We start from the raw sequence: 6,201 nt of genomic DNA on the forward strand, positions 1-6,201 counted from the left end.
AGACGGGGTTTCACCATGTTGACCAGGATGGTCTCGATCTCTTGACCTCGTGATCCACCCGCCTCGGCCTCCCAAAGTGCTGGGATTACAGGCTTGAGCCACCGCGCCCGGCCTACTTTATTCTTAAATACACAGATTAAGGCTTACTCAGTTTATTTTATGACACATTGATTAATTGCAACCTGCAGTTTATGAAATGCATAAAGGATAAATGTAGTGACACAAATCCAGGAGATGGGTAGCATTATCAGATATTGGGAAGTGTTTAGTTGTCAATGGGGAATGAGATGGTGGAATGAAGAATGTGCTGATGTTTCTGGCCCAGACATCCAGGTGGATAGGCAAGCCATTTATCAAGATGAAGTAATAAAACAGGAGAGGGCTCTATTTTAGAGAGTTGAGATTAAATTTACTTTTGCACACATTGAGTTTGAGATATCTATGTGATATCCAGGTGGACATTTCTGATATGCAGAAAGAAATACTTATTTGGAATCCAAGAGAGAGATGGGAGATGGAGCTGTGAATTTGTTACTCATTAGTGGATAGGTAGAAGTTTTCAAATCAATTTTACTCATTTTTTAGTTTATCACATCAATTCAGCTGACAAATGCTATTCTACTACCCATCAGACTGGATCAAGTAAAAATAGGCACTGTGCTAATTAGGCTAAATCTTTTCTTTTTGTTTTAGATAGAGTTTCTGTCACCCAGGCTGGAGTGCAGTGGCATGATCTCAGCTCACTGCAACCTCCGTCTCCTGGATTCAAGCAATTCTCTTGCTTCAGCCTCTGGAGTAGCTGGGATTATAGGCACATACCACCAGGCCTAGCTAGTTTTTGTATTTTTTTTAGTAGAGACAGGGTTTCACCATGTTGGCCAGGCTGGTCTCGAACTCCTGACCTCAGGCGATCCACCCACCTCTACCTCCCAAAGTGTTGGGATTACAGGCATGAGCCACCATGCCCAACCTAAATCTTTTCTTTAAGGAAAATAAAACGTCAATGGCTGCCATATCATCTAAAACCTATCAGTTCTGATTCTGTAGAATCAAGATGTTATATAGATATGAGTTAAGTAAACGAGGGTGGGCTAGTTCCTAAGAGGCAAATATGATCAGGTTGCTGGCACTAAACTAAATCCGTACAGTTGTAAGTCTGCCCCATCATCTGCTGCCAGCCACACTTAGGCTTCTTTGTAGGGCATTTAGAAATTTTATAGCCAGAGGAAGGCAGCATGAAGAGATGATAAGGGAACTTATGGCTGAAGAAATTAAAGGTTTGGATCCTGAAAAAACTCAGGGCATTACCCTCAAATAGCTAAATGACTGTCACATGTGGGAGATTTGGGGCCTTTTTTTGGATGACAGTAGCAAGCTGTATTAGGGTTCTCTAGAGGGATGGAACTAATAGAATACATATATATATATATATATATATATATATATATATATATATATATATGAGTTTATTAAGTATTAATTCACATGATCACAAGGTCTCACAATAGGCTGTCTGCAAGCTGAGGAGCAAGGAGAGCCAGTCTGAGTCCCCAAATTGAAGAACTTGGGAGTCTGATGTTCCAGGGCAGGAAGCATCCAGCACAGGAGAAAGATGTAGTCTGGGAGGCTAGGATCGTCTAATCTTTTCACGTTTTTCTGCCTGTTTTATATTCTAGCCTTGCTGGCAGCTGATTAGATGGTGCCCACCCAGATTAAGGGTGGGCCTGCCTTTTTCAACCCACTGACTCAAATGGTAATCTCTTTTGGCAATACGTTCACAGACGCCCGGGATCAATACTTTGCATCCTTCAATCCAATCAAGTTGACACTCAGCATTAATCATCACACAAGCTATGTAAGTCCAGCGAGAAGTTGGAGGTAGAGGTTGTATCTTATTCATCTTTGTGTTTCCAGCATGTAGTAGAGTCTGGATCACATCAGAGGCTCAGCATATGCTCATAAAGTTGAACCACATTGAACTTGAGTTCACACTGAAAAGCTCTCAGCGGCACTCAAAGCTACCTGACAAGAGAAAGAGCTGCTTATACAGTGGTTTCCTTGTTGGGTTGTTCAGACATGTTGGACAGCCATTCATGGGATATTGTCATAGAAGGGATTTAAGTATTGGACTAAATCCCATTGTCTTAAAAGCTTCCTTTAACCTTAACATCTGTGATCCAGTAACAATATGGAAGATAATGGATCTATTATTTGAGTGTTTGTTGGCTGTAATAGGGAGAAATAAAATAATGATCACAGTAGCAATCAAATGTTGAGTGCCCCCTATGTGCCAGACACTATTGCTGAATAATATATATCAAGGAGCAGCAAGCTATGGCCTGTGGGCCAGCCTGTGGCCTCTTTTTGTGACTTTTTATTGGAACATAACCATATTCACATTGTCTGTGACTGCTTTTGTGCTACAGGGGCAGAATTGAGTAGTTTTGACGGAGACTGTAAGACCTGCAAAGTATAAAGTATTTACTATTTGAACCTTCACAGAAAAAGTTTGCTGACCCCTGATTTAGGTAAGTATAACAACTCTGCATATTATACATATTAACTCATTAATCTTTACATTAACTCTGCAAGATAGATGGTGTCCTTTTTTTTTTTTTTTTTTGAGACAAACTCTCTTTCTGTTACGAAGGCTGGAGTGCAGTCACAGGATCTTGGCTCACTGCAACCTCCGCCTCCTGGGTTCAAGCAATTCCCCTGCCTCAGCCTCCTGAGTAGCTGGGACCACAGGCACGTGCCACCACACTTGGCTAATTTTCTGTATTTTCAGTAGAGATGGGGTTTCATCATGTTAGCCAGGATGGCTTAATCTTCTGACCTCATAATCTGCCTGCCTCAGCCTCCCAAACTGCTGGGATTACAGACATGAGACACCATGCCTTGCCTGGTGTTCCTTTTTACCGAAGAGGAAGCTCAAGCTCATGGAGGCAAAGTAATAACTCTCAAGGTCAAAGAACTTATAAGTGGTTTGGATTGGAACCAGGTATGGGAAGCTCCAAAGTCCATGTTCTTTTTTTATACTAGAAATAGAAGTTTTACCTCTCCTGAAATCGTACCATATATGAAAGCATGATTATATATATTTATTAAGACATTGCCTTTTATAGCAGCAATCTTATACAGCTGTTTAAGTATAGGAAAACTTCACCAATACAGACCAGATTACTGTGTATTTACTGCAGTTGAGAGTTATGTGATTCTTTTTTTTTTTTTTTTGAGACGGAGTTTCGCTTTTGTTACCCAGGCTGGAGTGCAATGGCGCGATCTCGGCTCACCGCAACCTCCGCCTCCTGGGTTCAGGCAATTCTCCTGCCTCAGCCTCCTGAGTAGCTGGGATTACAAGCACGCGCCACAATGCCCAGCTGAATTTTTGTATTTTTAGTGGAGACGGGGTTTCACCATGTTGACCAGGATGGTCTCCATCTCTTGACCTCGTGATCCACCCGCCTCGGCCTCCCAAAGTGCTGGGATTACAGGCGTGAGCCACCGCGCCCGGCCTAGTTATGTGATTCTTATTTGTAAAAGTAAGAAGTTCAAAGTGTTTTCCTCTGAATAAGGATATAGTCTACCAAGAAAATAATCAAGACTTTCAGCTTCTAGGTTCCACTGTAATTTCATGCATTTTAAAGAACTTTCTGTTGTTGTTATGTAATATAGGACCTACAGCATTACGTAATTTAAAAAAGAAAACTTTATTCTTTGCAATGATTTATAATTAAATATTTATTAATAGTTGCGAGACTAATCTCTTTACAAACTAGAGAGATTTGTGATAGTCTTAAAAAATGATGTAATTTAAGTATATATGAATTAATTGATTTAGATTGTCCCATAAGTTTCCTGAAGAAAAATATAAAACTTTTCCAATTCTTTCCCTCTTCTCTGAAGAGAGAAGATATGCTTCTATTCATTATTTTCTTTTCAGTAGATTTGGGATCACACTATGTTGGCCAAGCTGGTCTCGAACTCCTGGCCTCAAGTGATCCTCCCATGTCAAAATGCTAGGATTACAGTTGTGAGGTACTGAGCCCAGTCCTGATGATTTACTGATAATTATTATTGACTCTGAGATATGTATATATATATTTGAATAAAGACCCTGGGACCCTTCTGCAAACAAAATGGTAAAGCTGCACTGAAGAGCAGATTTAGCAGAGAGTAGCAGAAAGCACCGCACAAGGGGTCTGAAGACTTAACTTCTAGTTCTGACTCCCACTTACTATCTATAAAATCTCAGATATCTAAAATCTCCTTAGGAGAGCTCACCTCTCTCCTAACCATCAATTTTCTCATATTCATAATGGAATAATAATAATATCCTGTCAAATAAGATAGTAGATACAATGATCTTTTAGAAACCATGAAGACAAAAATAATCAAGACATCTGGATATCAGGTGGTGGTATTAGTAGTTTTGTTGTTGTGGGTTTATTTGTATTACACAACAGATCTGGGGTGCCCGTTGCCAAGTGTGGGGGCAGAGCCAACTGCAATAAATGTCGAGTGTGCCTCTCTGATAGACTGTGGTACAGACACAGATGCGATGTCACTGCTCTTTTCCTAGGTAGATGTATTCTAGCCGGGGCCTTTTCTGGCTGGCCCAATACTCATCAAGCAGGCTCCACATCAGGATTTGGAGTGAACCTTGGCAGAGATTCAACTTGTTTCTGAGTTAAAGGAATTGAAAGAAGCTGTGGGAAAGGTATGAGAGACTCTGGAAAATGGATTGAAATGAAGGTACTGTGATATTAAGTCCTGTGTTCATTGGTATTCCTAGAGTATTGGAGTATTGTTTTGGAGTGTAAGGTGTTGTGACGCACCTTTCTTTGGAGAGTAAGTTTATTGCAAGAACTGCCTTTCACAGAATTCCTGTTCACTACCATGGCAAAATGTCCTATCCCCACTGCCACGTCTAACAGTATTTGGAGTAATCAAACAGTAAGCAAGAGGCTGAAGGTTAATGTATTAAAATGATGTGATTCAGTGCCTTCGATGTTTCCGACTCTGTAATGAGGCATCTAGAGCACATACTATAAGCAGGAGGGTGAGATGATGGCGATGGTTAACATGCAAGTGTGAACTGCTGAACCCTGAGAAGGTTTGTTTATTCTGGCATCAATAGGGATACAGATCCTCAGAACCCAGGTGACTTGATGATGTTGTTGGGAAAATAGTAAGAAGCTAAGGAAACTTCAAAGAAAATGGATTAGACAGGAAATTGTGACTGGAATGCAGAGAATGTAGGATAGTGGAGATTGGAAGGACCTCAGAATAAGGACCTGAAAGAAAGAGCACAAGCCTGCTCTAGGAAAACCTGATGGCCAGGTAGTGGCTACACAGGTATCTGGTTCAACCAGATGTCAAAAGGCAGAGTACCTCCTATACAAATAGAGGATCCAGCACCATCAACGTTCAGAGTGGTTCTGTATCAGTCTTGGATCTTCAGATAAACTGCAGCAAGAAGCCTTACCCCTATGCAGGAGGGCCTAGGGGAAGAGTTCATGCCCCTGACAGGTGAATAGTTTGAGGTGTCTGGAAGGTCTGGTCTGGGCTTTAACCTGGTGCTTGTTAAAGGATCCCACCTTTAACAAGCACCAGGTTAAAGCCCAGACCAGAGCTTCGAGGTCCCCAAAACTGTCATCTCTAGAAATGAGTTTGATTATAAGGGTCTCAGGGGAGGAGAGGAGCATGTTGAGAGGTGAAAGAATTCAACAGTTACTTGGATGCCCCCCTTAACCCTTGGATGGTCAGCTGTTACCTGAAAGCATTAAAGTAACAGGAGGATCATTTGACTGTGGGTGAATCCTTCCGTTAGTCCTGTACTTTTTGTGCCTTGGGAGCTATCTGCCCTCGGACTGATGTTTGAGGAGTATGGAAACAGAATGACAGGGTGAGGAGAACGAAATGTCAAAACTGGGTGTAATGCTGGCTCTCCCTTGTTAGACACATGACCTTGAGGAAGTCGCTGTATCCTTCTAATTGCTTTAGTTTCATTGATGTGAAACTAATGCCTGTAAGACAATAATTTTATAAAGAAGAAGTTAGAATGTCTAGAAATGTCCTGAATTAATGTATATGAGTCATAGAATTTTGCACAAAATGGATGTTTTAAAAAATGCACTGGGAGCTGGCTTAACATCTAAAAATAAGTTAATGTAATGTACCACTTTAAGAGAATAAGAG

The 6,201-nt window shown here is 41.0% G+C and overlaps 1 long non-coding RNA gene across 1 annotated transcript; it reads left to right on the top strand.

Annotated features, from left to right (window-relative positions):
* The first annotated feature begins 1,691 nt into the window (after positions 1 to 1,691).
* On the top strand, positions 1,692 to 4,737 carry LOC108314313. Its single transcript, XR_001829408.2, has 3 exons — positions 1,692 to 1,855; positions 2,427 to 2,528; positions 4,583 to 4,737. It is a non-coding gene; the product is annotated as an uncharacterized LOC108314313 (long non-coding RNA).
* Positions 4,738 to 6,201: the final 1,464 nt, after the last annotated feature.

The sequence above is a fragment of the Cebus imitator genome, unplaced genomic scaffold, assembly GCF_001604975.1.
Source record: "Cebus imitator isolate Cc_AM_T3 unplaced genomic scaffold, Cebus_imitator-1.0 Scaffold149, whole genome shotgun sequence".
NCBI lineage: Eukaryota > Metazoa > Chordata > Mammalia > Primates > Cebidae > Cebus > Cebus imitator.